This window comes from Lissotriton vulgaris, chromosome 8 (assembly GCF_964263255.1).
Source record: "Lissotriton vulgaris chromosome 8, aLisVul1.2, whole genome shotgun sequence".
Classification (NCBI taxonomy): Eukaryota; Metazoa; Chordata; class Amphibia; order Caudata; family Salamandridae; genus Lissotriton; species Lissotriton vulgaris.
Window position 1 is genome coordinate 1,193,810,142 of NC_141696.1, and position 21,889 is coordinate 1,193,832,030.

Consider the following 21,889-nt stretch of genomic DNA (forward strand, 5'->3'; position numbering starts at 1 on the left):
TGTCCTCCAGTCTAGTGGGAGCCTGGCAGAAAAGGGCCTCCAGGTCGTCCAGTGAGAGGGGACACCCACGAGAGAGGAGTATCCGTGAGAGGGATGACCTGCAGCTGAAGATTCCGTCAGGAACAGGCACCAGTTTGAACAAAACATCTTAACCAGGACCGTCCAGTGAAAAGCAACACACTAGGGACCTGCTATTCCTACCTCTAAACGTTCACAGGATGTGAAACAGAGCGAGAGAGACCGGACAGCCCACCTCCAAGCTGCAAGTCTGCCAAGGCAAGAAGAGACACCATTGCCAGTATTTAACGTGACCAGCAGTGGAGAAGACCACGCAGGAGTTGTCGTGATTGGAACATGGGTTTTGTGTGAACTGTATTCTTTCCCACAGGTAGGACTTTAGTTAGTTTACTTTTTTTAATTAAGGTTGGGAGGGATGTAATACCGTAGACACGGTCTAGTGTCTCACTCTGATGCCACTACAATAAACACCCACCCACCACCAGGCGTCATTGGTCAGATGACCCTGGCCAATAAAAGGGGCTGAGCGCACGTGCTCAGGGCCCATTAGCAACCCACTATCACTGTGTCCGTGTTTTATTTCCATCAGCATAATGAGGGCCTAGCGCCCGTCATTACAATTGTTACAATTCTGCACCTTGGAAAGAAGGCTTAGTTTACTTTTGAGTCCCGCTGTGCATGTGTTCAGTGTGGGAGGGACTTTCCACCGCTGCTGACCAAGGTGTACACTTCCCGTGAAAGAGCCCTACCTTACTGCACCAGTTCTATAACGACAGGAAGTGTTTTCGGGTCTCCTGTATAGCTTCGTTCTAGGCTCTGAGCTTTTCCTTTTCTTTTTTTTTTTTATTGAGGAAAATTCAATCAAAGGATTCATTAATACAAATTCATTAAATGTACAAAAAATACTACAGTCATAATAGGACATCTAAAAGAAATGGCAAGCATATTCATAATTGTAGAACCTAGAAAGAAATAACATAAAATAAAAAAAAAGAAAAAAAAAAAAAGAAAACATAGCTAAATATATTGTATGTTAAATAAATTACACAAAAGTAGACCAATCAAATCAAATCGGGACAAGGAGAGCAGGAGGCCTCACGTTAGAATACCAACCAGAGATTGGAGCCCAGATCTGGGCTCCAAGAAGCCTAACTTTTTTGCCTCTAGTACCATAAATTGAGATCTCCTGTTTATAGGTGGCCAAAAATCGACTAAGCCACATCTGAAATGTAGGTGGCTCAGAGTCCTTCCATCGGGCAGCAAGAATAATACAGAAGATTGCGGTACCTAAGAAAATGGTCCTTTGTTCCTCAATACTATGACCGAGGGAATCGTCATGACCCATCAAATAAAGGGTTACTGAGTCTCGTACATTCCGTCCAAATACCTGGGCCCAAAATCCCATAATCATTACCTTTAATAAGTCCAATTTGGGGCATTCAGCGAACATATGAATTAGATTTGCTTGAGGTTGTCTACATCTTGGGCAGTTGTCATCGGCCCGTAAACCCCAAGAGAACAACTTTGCAGGTGTATGATAAAGGTTGTATATGACTCTATAGTATTGGGCTTTAAGATTAGAGGCGATGAACAATTTTGATGAGAGGGCCAGGGAAAGATCAATGTCGATATTTGGATTACCTAACCTTGCAGCCCAAGCTTGCTCAACCCGCTCTAAGTCATCCACAACATTTTCGATCAGCATCTGATATAGGCTGCCAATGCTAGTAGAGCGTTTCCCAATGATTGAAAAAAAATGAATACTATCTAATTTGATTCTGGGGATACAGTTGCGAATACTTGTAAGCACCTGAAAGTATTTGAGAAAATCAGTAGCTGGAATAGTATACTTCTGCTGCAGCCACTCAAAGGAGGAAGAAGTTTCTTGGCCAAAAAAATCTGCAACTGTGTTAATGCCTAGAATTTCCCACCTCCGAGAGGTACTATCATCAAGGCAGGCCGGAAGAATCGAGCTACGCCATAAAGGGGTGTATTTTGTAAATTTTGGAATAGCTAGTTGTTTAGATACAGATTTTCAAACCTTCCACGCATCTGTAACTAGCTTTAACTTAATTTTTTTATAATATGATGGTTCAACCTGCCTTAAAAATAGCCCTTGGCATTTGTCCCCAAGACTCAACTCATAAATGGAAGGGATATAAAATGCCATAGTAGTTGAGGTGGCTGCTTTACAATTTAGCAGAGGACCCATATGTTGAATAAGTGTTGCCCATAGATATAGAGTTAGGCTAGGGTTAGCTAACCCCCCCTATCTTGAGGTAGAGTCAGGAGTGGTAAGGCTCTTCTAATCTTTCCAAAGCTCCAGATGAACTTAGACATGGAGGAGTCAAGGATCTTGATAAAACTACCTCCAGCCAATAGCGGAATTGCTCGAAACAAGTAAAGTATCCTTGGGAAGACAGTCATTTTTAGATAATTGGCCCTTCCGATTATAGAAAGATGTAAATTATCCACTCTCCTAAGGTCATTTTTTATTTCATTAATCAAGGGAGTATAATTAAGATGGTTGATTTCATTCACATCAGAGGACATGCAAACACCTAAATAAGTAGCCTGTTTCACTTTATAGGGACTCTCAAATATAGTGTTATTTGTACACAGGACCATTGTTGTGTCCCTGTTAAGGGAATAACCTGAGTAGGAGCCAAAGGTCTGGGTGGCTAACTCAATTTCCTGGATTGCATCAGCAGGATTAGTAGTTAAAACAGCCACATCATCGGCATACGCCAACATTGTTGATGAAAATGGACACACCTTAACAGGTTGAATAATGGGTGAAGAAAGCAACTTTAAGATTAGGGAATTGATATAAAGGGCTAATAATATCGGGGAGCAGGGGCAACCCTGCCTCGTACCTCTTTGTATCTCAATAAACTCCGACACAGAACCACAGATGGAAAGTTTTGCCTTTGGATCAACATATATGGCCTTTATGGCTTTGATGAACTTGTGCCCAAAGTTATTAAGTTCCAGGATGTTCCACAAAAATTGCCAAGAGACACAGTCAAATGCCTTCTCGGCATCGAGAAGGATCATCAACATCTCACCCCCGTGGCACCCATGATGTCAAATAGGGTAATGACTCTCCGGGTATGATCCGTGGTACCCTTCCCGGGAATAAAGCCATGCTGCCACTGGGAAACAAGACGCTCGACAACCCCACTCAGCCGATTAGCTAGGACCTTGGCGTATAGTTTTGAGTCGGAGTTTATAAGAGATATGGGCCTGTATGAAGATGGAAGCTGGGGCGGCTTGCCTTTTTTAGAGAAGATCGCTATATTGGTGTGTTTCCAGGACTCAGGCGGTGTTGCATGATACTGAACCCCTAGAAACAGATCCAGTAAGTAGGGGAGTATTTGTTTACCCAGAACCTCATAAAGGTCCAAAGGGATTTTATCAGGACCTGCAGCTTTACCGTTTGCGAGATCAGAAAGTGCAAGCTCCAGCTCCGTGATTGAGATTTCTCTTTCAAGATCTTCTTTGACTGATTCCTCAATCAGGAGATTGGGGTCTAGGTCTGACATCCAGTTGTTAAGGAAAGTTTTTATATCTCTACCGAAATGTAGATCTTCACTTTGATATAGCTTTTGATAATACTTCCGGAAAACCTCTACAATACCCTGTGAGGATGTGCATTGCTGGCCCTCATACTCAATCAGCTTTATCTTATTATAAGATTGTTTTTGGCGCGTTCGGAGGGCTAATTGCCTGCCTACATTTTCTCCGGATTCATATATGCTACTTTTATTTGCTTGATATGTTTCAGCAGCTTTCCGAATTAAGGAGCTATTAATTTCAGTCTTCAACACTAATATTTTTTGAAGAGTGTCAGAGGATGAATCTCCTTGATGGATCTGGATGGCATGATAAGCCTCGAGATTAGATAATTCCAGTTTAAGCTTCAGGTTAATGTTATCCTCTATCTTTTTACACTTGGTAACAAATGATATAGTTTCACCCCTTAAAGCTGCTTTAAAACAGTCCCAGACAATCAATCTGGGTGCACTATATTGATTGCAGTCGAAGAGCCTTTCTGCAAGTTTCTAGTATCACCGATTGCAGGTTTTGCTAAAATAGCAACCCCCCGTATTTTGGATGTTTGAGAGGTGGCTACGATCACATTGTACCCCGGGATCTTTAGCAATTCTTTATCACATTCTGTAATATGGGTCTCCTGTAAGCATAGAATATCAACAGGATCTTGTCGTAGTAATTGATATAATTGCGCCCTTTTATTTCTATCGTTAAGACCTGTGATATTCCAGCTGCAGAGTTTTACTCCCCCCATCTAAGATGGTAGATCCCAAACCTGGCCTTCAAAAAACAGTAAAGCATGTAACAACATATAGCAAGCTCTGAGCTTTTCCACTGTTGTTTTAGACCTGACCAGGTGCACCCTGTCCTCCTCACTGCCCACTGGACCATTCACTATCCTCTTTCAGACCTTATTGCCCCAAACTCCATGCACGTACTGCGATACACATTTGACTCTATGCTGTTCCGTCATGTTTGATGCTGCACTTCTCTAGCACGGACCCAAATGGAGGGACAGCTGGTGTGTGAGGGGTTATGAATTATCTCGCCTATATAGAAAATTTTTAAAGGATTGCCATTATCAATGCTTGTTTTGATTAATAACTGATTCAGCGGCAGCGGGTGATGGGCTGTAAAATAGACTGATGGGTGTGCAGCTGGGGCTACACCAGTTTGTTTTTGAAGTTGGTCAGCAGCGGGAGGTACAGGTGTCGATTCTTTCTCTGCTGTTGATAAGCACGTACCCACCTGTGTGATACAGATTTGGCTAATTGTGAGCAAAATAAATAACATAACAGACTGCCAGCTACCTTAATTACTTGCTGTCTGAACAGCTTTTAATGTTTTATGAATTAAAGTCAATAATAGTATATACCTGTTAAACAGCTCGATGTAACTTTCTTATAAATGTTTATTTAATGTGAGCTAGGATTTATCCCTCCATCTGTGTGGTTGTTAAACTACCACTGTATCAAATTCTTCCTTAAAAGACATCCTCACACACACCACTTTGCCTTCTGAGTACTGAACACACCCCTATTCTCTTCTAAATAGCAGAATTTCTACAAGTTGTTTGAAGCTTGATAAATGGGCTGACACTCTTAGTGGCAGAATTACAAACTCCTTGCACACTTTTGCACCGCCGTTGCATCACTTATTTGACGCAGCAGCAGCATAAAAAATGCCGCCAATTTACAACGTGATGCCTCTAGGGAGATGCGTCATGTTGTAAAGCTCTGAGGGGCATATTTACAAGAAGGTGATGCATCTGTAGAGATGCGTCACTTTCCCTGCGCCACCCTGAGAAACCCTTGCGCCACCATGGATGTGCTGTATTTACAATAACGGCGGACCATGGTGCAAGGATTGACAGATGCGTCCATTGCTGGAGTCCTTTCGCAAGCACAACGCAACTCCAGCAATGGATTTTGAGGCCTATTCCCACTACACTGTGTCACTCCTTACGGCTGCTTGAAGCAGGCATAATGATGCAGTGAAATCTTGTAGAGTTCACTGCTTCACTTCTAAGAGGCTTTCCTGTGTGGGAACGCCCACTCTGCATACATTATACCTGACGCAGGCATAATGTGACGCAGGGCTTTACAACGTGAACTATCTCCCTAGATGCGTCACATTGTAAATTGGCTGAATTTTTTATGCCGCTGCTGCATCACAAAAGTGGCGCAACAGGGGCGCAATAGTGCGGCAAGGAGCTTGTAAATCTTCCCCTGAGTCACATTATACCTGCGTCACGTATAATATATGCAGGGTGACGTTCCCACACAGGAGCAATACCACTGACTAATTGTCAGTGAAATTGCTCTCCCACCCTCGCAGCTCCACCATTGAGTGAGGCCCCCCCCGAGCCCTTGCACTCTTGAGTGTTGCTGGTGCTTGAGGCCTTCCTCCACCAGCCGGATCACCTGTGCTGCATCCCTGGTGGTCCAGTGGACCTCTGTCTTCTTGTCTCACTCCGCTCTCATCTCCATTTTTCACTCATTTTCTTTCTCCCTATGTTTCTCTCTGTTCTGTACTTTTGCACTTTTTCTACCTTTTCTCCTTATTCCACTTATTTCCTTAGCCTCCCTGGTGGTCCAGTGGACCCCTGCTCTCCTTTGTCTCGCTCCGCTCTCCTCTCCGTGTTCACTCGTTTTTCTTTCTTCCTCTGTCTTTCTCTGATCTGCATCTTTTGCACTCTTTCTACCTTCTTGCCTTATTCCACTTATTTCCTTAGCCTCCTTTCTCTCTCCCTTTCCGTTCCCACCTGTTTCCTTGCCCCGCTGCTGCTGGCACCATGGCCCCTCCCTCCCTGCATGACCAGCGCGATCAATGCAGCTCCCCTCCCGCCTCCCAGCTGTCCAGTCCCCGACCCCTACTTAATGGCGGCCGCTGCTGGGACAGGTGAGCAAGACCACTGACTAATTGTCAGTGAACTTTCTCTCCCACCCTCACAGCTCTACCATTGAGTAAGGCCCTCCCTGAGTCTGTGCACTCTTGAGTGATACTGGTGTTCGAGGCCCTCCTCCACCTACAGGATCACCTGTGCCTCATCCCTGGTGGTACAGTGGACCTCTGTCTTCTTGTCTCACTCCGCTCTCCTCTTCGTTTTTCACTTGTTTTCTTTCTCCCTCTGTTCTGTACTTTTGCACTTTTTCTACCTTTTCTCCTTATTCCACTTATTTCCTTAGCCTCCCTGGTGGTCCTGTGGACCCTTGCTCTCCTTTGTCTCGCTCCGCTCTCCTCTCCGTTTTCACTCGTTTTTCTTCCTCCCTCTGTATTTCTTTGTTCTGCACCTTTTGCACTCTTTCTATCTTCTTGCCTTATTCCACTTATTTCCTTAGCCTACTTTCTCTCTCCCTTTCCGTTCCCACCTGTTTCCTTACCCTGCCGCTGCTGCCCCCATGGCCCCTCCCCCCAGCACGATCAGCGTGACCAATCCAGCATCCCTCCCCGCTCCCGCCTCCCAGCTGTCCAGCCGTCCCTGACCCCTACTTAATGACAGCTGCATGCAGCTGGCGCACTGCTGGCACGCAGAAGGTGAGCCTAAGGCAAGCCCGTCTGCGACCTGTCCGTGACCAGCGCCAGGAACCCTGGACCTCTGCACCTCCAACGCTACAGTCCTGCAGCACTCCATAAACTCAACCCAGGCCGCAACAACAACTGCCAGCTAGCTTCATCAGCCAATACCCAAGGATCCTTCAGCTGTCACCGCTGCCACCAAACCTGCGGCACCGACAGGAGCACAGACACAGCACAACCCGACTGCAAGAACACACCCAAACCAGAGACTTTGCAAAGCATCCTCTTCAACGTCCAATCACTCCACAAACACGCCACCGAAATCTAGGACCTCCTTAACAGCACCACTCCCGAAGTAGCGTTCTTCACCAAAACCTGGACCAACTCCGCCTCGGGACCGGACATCACCATCACCATTCCCCAAGGATACAAGATCACCAGAAAGGATCGGCGTACCCACCCAGGAGGAGGAATCTCCATCGTCCACAAATCTACCCACCGCCTCAGCACACTCCCTGACGAGCCCACAGACATGATGGAACATCAACACTTCAAGAAACAGACCAGCCCTATCACCACACTCCGAGGAACCCTCATCTACCAACCCGCTGGACCCTGCGGACCATCACCCCGAATGCCATTGCATCCACCAACTACACGCTGCTGGGAGACCTTGAATTCCACATCGACAACCAACTGGACCCGAACACCACATCCCTCCTGGACAACCTCCACAACATTGGACTCTGCCAAATCGTGACTGAACCCACGCACCCAGCAGGACACACCCTCAACCCCCTCTTCACAACAAGTAACTCAATCACTTTCAGCCACACCACCGAACTCCCATGGACTGACAACTGACGAATCCACTCCACTTTTAGAACACCCACCATCCACAGACACCAGCACCTACTCCCACGAAGAAACTGGACCAGAATCACCGACGACCAGCTCACCTCCTCACTCAGCAAAACCACCCCAATCATCATGGAGAAAGACAACCCCAACACAGCAGCCCAAAGCCGGCATGGATGGATCTCCGACAGCGCCAACACCATTGCCCCCATTAAGAAAAACAACAACACCCACGCCAAGAAAGCCAGATGGTTTACCAGCGATCTTTGAGAGTCCAGACCCACCTGCCGCTGACTCGAAAAGGCCTGGAGGAACACCAAATCCACAAAAGCCCACGACAACTTTAGAGCCGCTAACACTGCCCACCACCAACTCATAAGAAAAGCGAGGAAAAAGCATTTCAAGACTGAGGGGTTCATTAGGATGACGGGCGGACTTAGTCCACCCGCCATCCCATCGGGGGAAGGGACTGCCCGCCATCAGGGCGGGGGTCCCGTGGGGGGTATTAGGATGCGCCCACCACAGTGGCGGGTGCATCATGCATGTTAAACATTGTGGCGGGCTGTGCTCTCAGCACCGCCCGCCGCAATGCTAAAAATGCTTGTGATGCATTTGCATACACAAAGCGGCAGGCACCGAGCGGTGCCTGCCACATTGTGTATGCAAATGCAGGGGGGTACCACAGGTACCCCCGATGTGCACTCCCCACCTCGCCTTTACCATTGGGGCCCGCAGGGGGCCCCCAAAGTGAAGACTGCCTGCCTTTCCATGGTGGCATTGCTGCCACGGAAAAGCAGCTCCCACAGCCCATGTTAATATGGCTGGCGGTGTCTGATAGACACCGTTACCATATAAACCCTTTTCTGCCCCAGTCGCCTTACGACCGGGGTGGAAAAGCGGCAGATGGTCTTTCAATCCGCCGTGGACCCCCCAGCCATACTAATATGGCGGGGGTCATTCTGGGATGGATGGCGGGAGGTTCGCACCCGCCGGCCTGGCGGGGGCAAACCGCCTGCCATCCTAATGGGCCCCTTGGTCTCCACCCACGAACACAACAGCAAAGAACTCTTCAACATCATCAAGGAGTTTGCCCAACCCACCAGCAAATTCACCGACATCCTTCCCTCACAAGACCTCTGCGACAAACTCTGCACCTTCTTTCACCACAAAATCAAAAGCATCTATGACAACTTCGGCAAAGACAGCCCACACACGGAACCCCCACCAACCACCCCTAACACCCTGAAGCCAACGATTGACAGCCAGACATCTCTCACTACCGAAGGCACACTGAAGACAACAAAGTCAATCCACTCCGGGGCCCCCACAGACCCTTGCCCCCACCACATCTTCAACAGAGCTGCCGACACCATCGCACCTATGCTCCGCCACACCATCAACCGCTCCCTGGCATCCGCCTCGTTCACCAACAACTGGAAAGACGTCGAGGTCAACCCCCTCCTGAAGATACCCTTGGCGGACACCACCGACCTCAAAAACTACAGACCAGTCTTCCTGCTCCCATTCCCTGCAAAAGTCATTGAGAAAGCCATCAACAACCAACTCGCCACTTTTATTGAAGAGCACAACAACCTTGACTCCTCCAAATCCGGCTTCAGGAAAAACCACAGTACTGATACCGCACTCCTCGCCGCTATAGACGACATTGCACCCTACTGGACAAAGGAGAAACAGTAGTCCTCATCCTCCTAGACCTCTCAGCGAAATTTGACACAGTCTCCCACCGCACCCTGATAGCCAGACTTCACGACACAGGGATCCAAGACAAGGCCCTCGACTGGATCAACTCCTTCCTCTCCAGCAGAACGCAGGAGGTCAGACTTCCCCCTGTCCTCTCGGACCCTGCACCAACCACCTGCGTAGTCCCCCAGGGCTCCTCCCTCAGCCCGATGTTCTTCAACGTCTACATGGGTCCTCTCGTCCCCATCGTCAGAACCTATGGACTCAACATTATGTCATACTCAGACAACACTCAACTCATCCTCTCCCTATCCAACGGACCCAACACCACCAGACACAACTTTTGAGAATGCATGGAAGCCGTTGCCAAATAGATGAAGAACAGCTGCCTACAACTAAACACCAACAAGACAAAAGTACTCATCATAAGCCCAAACACCGACGCCTAGAACGACACCTTGTGGCCCCCTGCCCTCGGAAACCCGCCCACCCTCATGGACCACGCACGCAACCTGGGAGTCATCCTGGACTCGGATCTAAAAATGGACCGCCAGATCAACTCAGTCCCAGCCTCCTGCTTCCACACCCTCCACCTCCTACGTAAGACCTTTAAATTGATCCCCCTCCAACACAGAAAGACCGTCACTCACGCCCTGGTCACTAGCAGACTCGACTACGGCAACACACTCTATGCCGGAATAAACAAAAACCTCACCCGCAAGCTACAGAACATCCAGGATGCCGTTGCAAGACTGGTCCTCAACCTGCCACAACACTGCCACATCTCCCAGCACCTGCGCACACTCAAGTGGCTCCCCATCGAGGCCAGAGTCACTTTCAAGATGCTCACCCAAGCACACAAGGTCCTCAACGACACCGGAACAGCATATCTGAACAGCTGACTCAAATTCCACGCACCCCAAAGGACCCTATGATCAGACCAGCTCTCCTACGCCGCGGTCCCACGCACCAGAAAGACCAGATCGGGAGGCAGCTCCTTCTCCTACCTCGCGGCCAAAGCCTGGTACGCCCTTCCGCGCCACCTCATGCAGACAACATCGCTTCCCAACTGCAAAACATGGCACTTCGATGGACCCCCCCCCCCCCGATGGACTGGAACCTGCACCTCCTACCCCCAGCGCCTTGAGACCCTTATCTGTGAGTAGTCGTGCTTAACAAACGCCTGATTGATTTGATTGATTGAAAGCCTCACAAAAGTGATGCAGTGAAATCTACAACATTTCACTGCGTCACTTCTAGTCAAAACCTTATGCCTGCTTGATGCAGGCATAAGGAGTGACGCATTGTAGTGGGATTAGGCCTAAAAATGCATTGCTAGAGTTGTGTAGTGCTTGCGACACGACTCCAGCAATGCGTGACTTTTGCCCCAACAGATGCGTCAGGTTTTTTGATGCATCTGTCAATCCTTGCGCCATGGTGCACTGTATTGCAAATACTGCGCATCCATGGTGGCATAAAGTTTGCTCAGGGTGGCGCAGGAAAAGAGACGCATCTGTACAGATGCGTCACTTTGTTGTAAATCTGCTCAATTAATGTACCTTTATGTATTCTGGCTGCGTCCTTGTTTGTCAGTTGTTTATAAAAAGTACCCCTGTTGTGTACATTATGGGTGAGATGCTCTCAAAATATCAAATGAGTCTCGGCATCTTTGGATCCACAGTGTAATTCGTAATCTGTATGATTTATTTGAGAACCGAATCATTTATTTGGATTTTACAATTCTTACAGTGTGGGCGAGCATAGACAACAGTTCTAAGAGAGAGGGGTGTAAGTACAACATAGGTCAAAGGTTATCGCTTGATACAGTTTGTGCCCCCTCCTACTGCTACACTTTCATCCATGCCAGTGTTTTGAGTTACCATTAGTATAAATCACAGGTAATAAAGAAATCTTGGCCCAGGAAAGCTCCTCGAAAGTTCAGTGATAACACAGGCGCCATAAAAAAAGACTACACATCTATTTATATAGACATATTGTATAAAAGGATGCCCAACTCAGTTTGGCATCTTTACAGCAGGTGCAACCCCACTTTTAAAAGCACCAGAGATGCTGAAACAAGAATAGTGGCGCATAACTTGTTTTCTACCCTACATTGCAATTTTTGACAACATGCTTCTACCATTGTTGGTAATGTGTGCATTTTGAAATCCATGCACTTTTCAACTGTACATTTTTTTTCAAATTTTCACCACATTTGCACATTTATTGAGCTTGTGAAGTAAAAAAAAAGGCAGCAAAAATGAGTATGCATGAATTTGTCAAGGTTTCCACTGCTGCTCCTTAGGCCTAAGACAATGCTATTGGACAGCCATAGGTCCCTTTGACAGTACCCACCTGCCAAAGATTTCTGTCCTTCCAATTTCCAGCTGCCACAGTTGACGAAACAGTAGTGATTCTGGCAGCCAAAAGTTGTGAGAAATATTTTTACTGTCGTGGACTCCCGGTGGCAAATTTTCCCAATTTTACTCCGGGCTGCTCTCATTCAAAACATGGAAACAATTCCCCACAGTCTTTAGTCCTGAAGTAGGAATTAGGGATTCAGGTACAGGGCCCAGCTAACTCACTGCTGTCGGCTCCCAAGCACCTGTTGTCTTGCTGCTCGTCTTGCACTGTGCTTCCTGGTCTTACAGTCTCCTTTTGCCTTTGATTCCTGTTGTTGACTCTCTGCTTTTCACTTTATCCTTTTTGCTTTTCTGCCTTCTTGCCTTCACCTTTTACTTCTGCTTTTAGCCTTTTTGCCTTTCTAGCCTTTGCCTTCTGTCTCATGCTCAGTGGCGTTTTGCTTTTTTTCAACTTTGCCTCCTTCCTCAGGTGCCCTCTTCTACAGCCTTTTCCTGCTCAGTTTCATCCCCTGAGCTCCCCTGCTGCCGCTCCTATTAGAACTGGGGGTCTCTAGTTTGCTGAGGTAGGTACCTTAGGCCAAATAGGCCCTTGCTTCTAAATCAGTGAAAGGAAGGACACCTTCTCAGATAGCCCCTGCTCACCCCCTCGGTAGCTTGGCATGAGCAGCCAGGCTTATGTCCAAGGCAAATGTGTAAAGTATTTGCAACCCCGCTCTCAGTAACCCAATAAAGACACCACAAATGGACTCCACACGAGTTTCATACAAGAACGATTATATGTTTATATAAAAAGATATACGATGAGACCACACGATAAAAATCCAACATATGCTTATTATTAATATTTCACCTGGCCGGTTATTAGGCCAGCAAGCCCTTATAGGTTCTTGCAGTAATAATGAGCAACTCTAGATGATCCAATGCAATCTTAATGCCATGCAATGCAGTTCGTAATGCAAGAATCAGGCACTTCGTAATGTAAAAATAATGCAGTTTGTTATGCAACAATCAGGCAGTTCGTTATGCAAAAATATTGCAATACGTAATGCAACAATCAGGCAGTCCGTTATGCAAAAATAATGCAAAAATCAGGTAGTTCGGTATGCAGAAATAATGCAATGCGTAATGCAACAATCAGGCGGTTCGTAATGCAAAAACAATGCAATGCATAATGCAACAATCCACCAATTTGTAATGCCAAAATGATGTAATGCATAATGCAACAATCAAGCAGTTCGTAATGCCTAAATAATGTACTCCGGCACTGATCACAATACCCTGGATGGTCTCTATGCCACTCTTACTGACTCGCGGTCAGCTACTGCCAAAATATGCTCACAACACAGTTTATGATGTAAAACAAAGTGTAGCTCCACACTCCGGCCTCAGTACTGCCACTCCTCGGCAAGTACAGGCCGCAATATGGACTTAAGTGGAGGCTCGCACTGCAAAGTGAGGAGAGGCAGAGATCGTTTTTCTCATTGCCCACACCCCGCCGTAGGCATGACACACGCACGCTCGCTGAGCGTTACCTGGGGTTGCGATCTCACTCTCCTCTCCTGGCGACTTGGGTCTCCGATGCGACTTCATTGATCTTGGGCAGTAGAACACGGGCCCTCCTGACGGGATGGTTCGAGGTCCCTCCTTGGCAAAAGCAGGCTTGGACTGGTGACACAGCTCCTCTGGGGATGCCGGTCCAGGCCGATGGCAATGATGAAGGTCTTAGGCTGCAACAGGGCACACGCACACAGTGTCGCTGAGACTCACTTAAGCTCCGGATGCTCACGATCACTGGGCAATCCTCACGATGGTCTCAAGCTGCATGAAAGACACGCATGCAGCAACGCTGAGACTCACTTGGATTCCAGTTGCCCACAATCACAGGGCAATCCTCACAAAGGACTCAGGCTGCACGAAGCACACACACACAGCGTCGCTGAGACTCACTTGGACTCCAGGTGCACACGATCACAGGACAATCCTCACGAAGATCTCAGGCTGCATTAAGCACACGTACACAACATAGCAGAGACTCACTTGGGCTCCGGGCGCACACGATCACAGGACAATCCTCATCAAAGTCTCAGGTTGCACGAAGCACACGCACACAGCGTTGCTGAGACTCACTTGGACTCCGGGTGCACACGATGACGGGGCAGTTCTTACGAAGGTCTCAGGCTGCAAAAAGCACACGCACACAGCGTCGCTGAGATACCTCTGGAAACTTTTATGCTCCTAAATTTCCACAACCGGGAGCCAGCTCTCCTCGGGCCCTTGGGGACAAGTTACTTCAGGACACAGCACACAGCGAAGTCCTTTCAAGCAGGGGGACACAGCACAAAGCAAAGTCCCTTAGCCTCTCCTTGGTTAAATCAGCAAACTGCAGGACAGCCCCAGAACACACAGCAAAGTTAAGTCCTTTTCTTCAGTCTCTTCAGCTGTTTCTTCCTTGGCAGAGGGTCCTCTTGACCACAAAGTAGTTTCAATCCTTTTCAGTCTTAATCAGTCCAAAGTCCAAGGGTTTCAGCTCCCTAAGCTCCCCTAAACGTCTTTGAAGTCTTTGTGTTCAGGGGGGCACCGACCCCTGTCCAAACCAGTTCTGGGTGTCTCCATGCCAGTGACACCTTCTTCCTTTGATAGTGGGGTCTGGAACCTCAATCACTCAGCAGGAGATGGAGCGTATGTTTTATGGCGTCAGCCCAGGCCTCTACACCCGCAGGGGCTACTCCTCCCCCCTACATTCCAGATGCAGGTCAACCTGTTGCTGTCTCACCTCGTCCCCTGGGTCAAGACATTCCCCAGATCCTATCACTTTCAAATCCAATCAGTCAATCCACAACCAGGCAGAGACACCAGAATTGCTAGATTACAAAAAAACAGCCACTTCTAAAAGTGTGGTTTCTAAACACACAATGCAAAAAACCCCTATACAAAAAGATGTGTTATTACATTGTGATTTCAGGCATACTAAACTTCACCTCTCCATCTTAAACCTATGGGAAGATAGGCTGGAAACCTAATACACAGCGTCCCCATTCTGTCCTATGGGCAAGATGGCCTTTCAACAGTGAAAAACGAAATGGAGAGTATTTCACTGTCAGGACATGGTACACACCTCAGTACATGTCTTACCGTTCATATACACTGCACCCTGCCCAGGGGGGTACCCTGAACCTACCATAGGGGTGTATGATGTGCATAAAAAGGGAAGGATAAGGGCTGGCAAGTGGGTGCACTTGTCAGAACAATAAGGCTGTTTAACAAACTGCGCACAGGCACTGCAGTGACAGGCCTGAGTTCCCTCTTTAAGGTTACTGGTGTGGGTTAGCACAATTAGTGCTGCAGGCCCACTAGTAGCATTTGTGTTACCAGCCCTGGCACACATAGTGCACTTTACTATTAAAAAAATATACCAATTATGGACAACCAATTACCATTACACTTTGTACAGAGAGCACTTGCACTTTGACACTGGTCAGCAGTGGCAAAGTGCTCAAAGCATCTAAGTTAGCAACACCATGTCAGAAAAAAGGTCTGGGGGAAGGCAAAATGTTTAGGGAATTTTAGCTAAAAAGGGCCAAGTCCAACAGCTCCCAACTTACTTTCCCGCTTCAAGACCTACTTAATGGAGGGAGCTCCACAACCCCATTGAGAAGGTCCTCTGGCCCAGCCCCCCCAACTGCTGTCTGGCTCCCAAACAACTGTTGTCTTGCTTCCTCATCTTGCACTCTACTTCCTGGTGTGACTGCCCCCCCTTTGCCTTTGCTTCTTGCAGATCCCGCTTTGCTTTCCAATTCAATTTCAATTCAATTTTGATTTGCTTTATTCGAGAATGAAATCATAAAAGCTTTACAGACAACAAAAAGCTGTTATAAAACATTTAAATTGATTAAAAAAGAGTTTTAGAAAAGTAATAAAAAATGTATCACATACATTGTCAAATAAAATTTACAGATAAAATATGTACACTCTGATTGATGACCTCCTCTTAATTCATTTATCTAAAAACTTTTGTCTAATGGACCATGACCAGCTGAGAAATTTAGAAGTGGCTATTAGTATAAATAATGAAGAACTAGTACAGATAATTCTTAGCGCCACTACACTGCTGGTCGTACCTAAGTTCTTACACATGGGAGTAAGCCAGATGCGTCTGGGTTCTACATAGGATTTGCATGCAAATAAAAAGCGACCGATTGTTTCGTCATGTGCTCCACAGGATGGGCAAGAACTGTTTGAGGGGCCTCCCCACCTGCCTGTTAGGGATTTAAGAGGGAGAGAACCTGCTCTAATCTGGAAAAGCAACTTCCTATCCCTTGGGCTTGTGATAGTGTCCCAGTATGGTTCTAGGCTAGGGAGGAACTTTGCTTGCAGAAATTTTCCAGCCTTGGTTGATTTCATTCCAAGTCCGTTCTGCCACCTTCTCCCAATATATCTCTTTAAGGTTAGTCTTTGCTTTCCACTTTTGCCTTTTTTTCCTTTCAGCCTTCCTGCCTTTGCTTTTTACTTCAAGTTTTTGCCTTTCTTGCCTTTCTTTCTTTTGCCTTTTGCGCTCTGGTTCCCTGTACTTTTTGCCTTTTTAGGTAAAGCATTCAAGACCTCTTGTATGTACTTTAGTATATATACTTTAGTATATACCTTAGTATATACTTATATTTGTAAGTACATTGTGGGCTCTGGAGATCAGCCCTAGGACTTGTCTGCATTCACTTAGGGACATTTTTTCTGTTCAACTGCCTCTTTTTAACTCTTGAACTTGATAGAAAATAACCGGCAGAGATCAGTAAAATACCAGAATTGCTTTCTGCTTAGGGACTTTCTTTTTTATTTTTCTGGCACCTGCCTCTATTTAACTTTTTTTCATAGAAAATGACCAGCAGAGGTTAGTAAAATACCAGAATCACTTTAGCATTCTTTAGATTCCAGTCCATTGAAATTGTCTTCCACGAGCACCTGCAGACAATAATATATTTTTCAAATTTTGTATTTTCAGTGACCACTGAAGGTCTTGCTTTTATATTAAAAACAGAGATTTGGGGGGGCATGGCTAGCAGCCGAAGAACATGACCGCAGCTTAGAGAGGCTCGGAGCCCCTCTCATTTGCCCAGTCGATCCGCTCACTGATCGGGCGACCCCCTCACAGAAAATCAATGGCTGGGGAGGCTGAAAGCACGAATTACTTCAGCGGCCGAGTCCAAGCTCACAGAACGGCTCCCAGAGGCACTGGCAGCACTGCGCCTGATGGCAGCCTGGAGCGGAGGAGTAAAAGTAAAGTGGTGACGATCCCCGGAGGAGGGGGGTGGGCTTTTGATGGTGAGCGGCTGGAGGCGAGCAATGTACGGACATCAGAGGCGGCACACCGGGGGGCAGCGCGCGATATCCTCAACCCGCTGACGCCCGAGAAACAGAGGCCCGGTAAGCATTGCAACTTTCTACCACAACACAGCCCCGCGGTCCGTGTAAGCCTCACCCTGCAACCAGGGACAGGCACAACTCATCAGCCTCGTTAGCTGTACTCCCCGCTATTGTGAGTCTATATATGGCAGGCAGCTCTTGATCGTGAGGTTTCCCATGACTTACAAGGACCCCCGTTGTAGACCTGTACCCCTATTACATAAGAATTGCCCGTTACTTTGACACCTCAGCAGCGGCTACCGGGAGTGGTTATTGCGAAATCGCATTGCGTACCATTGAGCCTATTCCGGCGTTCCCGGTGTGGGCATTCTGTATATGTGTATTCATTAGGCAATCTTTTGTTGTCCTGAGGATGAACCTTGTATTGTAATTGGGTTCGAAACGATTTGCATATGTGTATATTTTGGATTGTCTGTGTATGATTTATGATATTCAGACCGCCACAATTTGCCTAAAAATTCTCTTGTTTGTCTTCCCCTGAGTGTGTTAGTTGGGCACCGGCTGGTGTCCCACTTGTATCACACCTAATTTTTATGTACTTTTTTCATTGGAAATTAAACTGTCCGGCTGGACATTTGATATAGAACTATTCAGTCTATATTTATTGGAATTCATTGTGTTTTTTTGTCTAGGGACATTGTCTCTGTTAATACATAACCACCCATGGTCCCTAGCTTATTGCACCTTTGGGTACCCTTGTGTCACATACATAAAAGGCAGCTCCTCAACGGCACTCTGACTCACCGTGCAACGCGCCATTATAACCAGGCAAGGTCCACATAGTGGCGCTGCGAGTCTCCTCCTGTGTGGGGTCTCAGGGGGACGCGTGGAGCGACACCATTTTTGCTGAATAGGCGGAAAGCGTGGAGCACAGAGATATATTGCCTGGCGCATTGAACTAAGTGAGACTTTACCTGGAGACGGCGCTGGCCTGCATAGAAAGTAAGGAGTGGCAGTGGGGACAGTGCAGGGGTGTGAAACCTGACAGGTCGTGCAGGGTTTTCTCGCCCGCAGGCAGGCAGCGGTGATTAGCGCTCCTGGGTCTTCTCATCACCCCTCGTGGACTTTTGAATCAGAGTAGCCAGACGCCACGATGAGCACCAGAAATTTGAAGGGCCCTAATCAGACCAAGTTGGACAAATACGCATATGCGAAGGCACAGACAGACCAATCCTCCAAGGATACTCCATCCTCAGAGGGGGCGAATGTCGTCGACAAACCAGAGGTGACCTTACAGGACATTATGACCACTTTAAACAAAGTAGATTCATGTATTGGTACTTTGGCAGTGGACCTTGCCCTACCTCGCGCTGATTTTAACAAAATGTCCACGAAAATGACGGAGGTGGAGAGCACTACAGCAACGCTGACGACAGATACAACTGCCCTTAAAAACAGGTGCAGCAGCTAACGACGGACAATAAAGTGATAGAGGCTAAGCTCGAGGACCAGGAAGGACACTCGTTACGGAATGACATTCGTATTATTGGTGTGCCAGTATGGTTAGGTGGCCCGCCCTTGACCTGTTTGTAGAGGAGTTGATAACAACTCACCTTCAGCCTTGTGGTCTGTCCAAATATTTTTCTGTGGAGAGGGTGCACCGGGTCCCTGGAGAGGGCACACCGGGTCCCTGGAGGCAGGCCAAAGCCAGGGGCCTCACCGCGTCCGATACTTTCCCGCATTTTCAATTTTAGGGTCAGAGATGCAATATTACAAGCAGCCCCTACAGCTCCTCCACTGCGAATAGACAATGTATCCATTACAATGTTTCCGGACTACACAGCGAGTCACAAAACAGCGCTGAGGATTCCTTGAAGTCAAGAAACTTCTTCGAGATCGGGGCATCACGTACTCCATACTATACCCAGCCAAACTGATGCTGGAAGCTGAAGATTGAGCGTGGTTCTTTATGTCGCCGGAAGATGTTCAGGAATGGCTTGAGGGATGGCATAAGGCCAACCGATCGGGTAGAACTGGAGGTGATGACGATCGTGGTGAACACAGAGATGGGGGACGAACAAGAATAAGTCTATGCGCCGGAACGTGAAGAAACTTTGGGATGGAATGGAGTACAGCAAGGACATTGTTGGCATATGGGTATGGACATAACCTCTGGGACAGGCACATTGTGACCTGTTGAAACTGTTGTGGGGCAGATAAACCGGTCCATAAAAGATTGAGACTTTTTATAATTGCCTATGATGATCTGGACGAACTACGATAACTACAGTGTATCCTTATTTGGCTTGACCGAATCAGTCGCATGGATAACGGGGGAGGCTGTGGTTCTTAAAGGTTTTGGTTGGCTAAGGGGGGGAGAAGGTAGTCTACTCTCACCCCCGAAGAATGGTTACCGGGAAGGGTAAAAAGCACTGTGCACGGATGGGTTGGCGGGTAGTTCTGAGACCGTCAAGCAGGGAGGCAGGGAGTGGGGTTGTGGGGGGGAATGTTTGTTTGTAATTTCTTGTTTATAGTTTTGATTTTCACTACGGCAAAACTGGCACACTATTTAGTGACAGTTGTCATGAGGATAGGAAATGGAAAAGATCCTATGACTATGTATAGAGCCAGTGGCGGAGAGGATGGTGCAGCCGCAACACAAGGCTAGCTCACGGATCCCCTCAGTGTCCCAGATAGCCCCTTTGTCGCTCCTTACGTGGAAAATGCATGGGTTAGAAGATAAGATAAAGAGGGTTCTGGTTCTGCAATACTTGAAGATGTGCGCCCCGGCAGCAACCTTGTTACAAGAGATGCATTAGGTGGGCTCGGCCTGTAAGGCAATGGATCGATGGGGGTTTCATATGATGGTACACTCCGAGGTTTTCTCAGGCCAAGGGGTATGGGTATGTTAGTACGTAAACGCTTCCCCCTAATAATACTTCAGACCGGAACAGACATCCAGGGTCAGTTCGCAGCTATTACATGTCAGTGGGAAGAGAAACAGTTCAATATAGTGTCAGTATTCATCCCTCCAGCCCTCCACTTGGTGGCCCTTCCAGCAGTTAGCACATTTTTGTTAGATCTTTCAGCGGGGGAAGTACTGATTGGCGGGGATTTGGGTGGTGCCCCAGATCGACTCCCCCCAAGCTACACACGACGGTTACTACTCGTATGAAGGGATTTTTGGATGTTCTGGGACGCACTGGGACTCACGGATGTGTGGAGATAAAGGCATCTAGCAACACGACAATACACTTTTCAGTCAGGGGTACACTGTAGCCTCTCCCGAATTGACTATTTTCTTGCAGTTGCAGATAGCCTTCCAAACGTGGTGGATGTGGAGATCCGCCCTAGAGGTATTTCGGATCACTCACCGCTAACGCTAACATACACAACCCATTGCAGGGCACGACAGCTTGTCTACCCTGTGCACCCTGGGTATCTGTGTGTCCCCGAGATTTCAAAAGATGTTGTTGTAGCAACACGTCATTACTTCAAAGAAAACGAATCATCAGTTCAGTCCAGTCATACTCTTTGGGAGGCGTATAAAACAGTAATTCATGATCAGGCTGTTTCCTCAACAGTGGGTCATAAGAGGGCGAAACGAGAAGAGCTAGATACTCATTTAAAAAATACTTTATTTTACCTCAAAAGTACATACACAAAACATTACTATTACAAATAAAATTTCTAAAAATAACAATAATAAAAGATATGTGTCAAGTTGATTTATCATGCAAAAGTGCTAAAAACAAGGGTTGTTTCATGGCTGTGTTCAGTACTCCGTACTCGGGAAGTGCAAAATGCTGAATAAATAAATAAATTAACTAAAAACATTAATCTTGCCGACATAATATAAAAAGATGGCCTATACTTTATCATTTTTCAAACATGTTACCTGGGGATCAAGATTCGCTAAACTGTGTTCTAAGGCCAACAAAAGTCCTAGATTATTGTAATAAAAGCAGGGCCTAATTTAAAGCTAACAGGCTAAGATAGTCAGTAGTTCACCTCCGACATGGGCAAAGACCCTATCACTCCTCACTCACGCTTTTCAAATATGCTCGGCGCGTGCACCACATAGAAAATAGGAACCCGGCCACTGAGTACACTATCGGGATACTAGTGTCGTACTTCAAGATCCTGAGAGCCTCAGAACAGCATCTAGTTGCTAGGTTCCTACAAATCTGGACCAACGATCGCTTCCTCGCCTTTTGATAGGCGGTACAGATAAATAAAGCATGCAGAATAGTCTCTTCAGTACAATCACAAGCAGGGCAATTTGAACTTTGTGCATCCCCCCATTTATAAGTAAAACATCGCAGAGGAAGTGTCCCATGTCTAAACTAGAGGTATAGCTTTTTGTCCGCTACAGGTTTAATTTCATCTAATACCGGCTCAAAGCTAAACCTATCTTTAATTTCTAAAAAAACTGTAGTTAATCTACCTGTTCGGGGACAGCTATGAAGTTGAGATAGTTTATACTCCTCGTAGTATGCCTTCAGTAGTTTCTTGGGGTG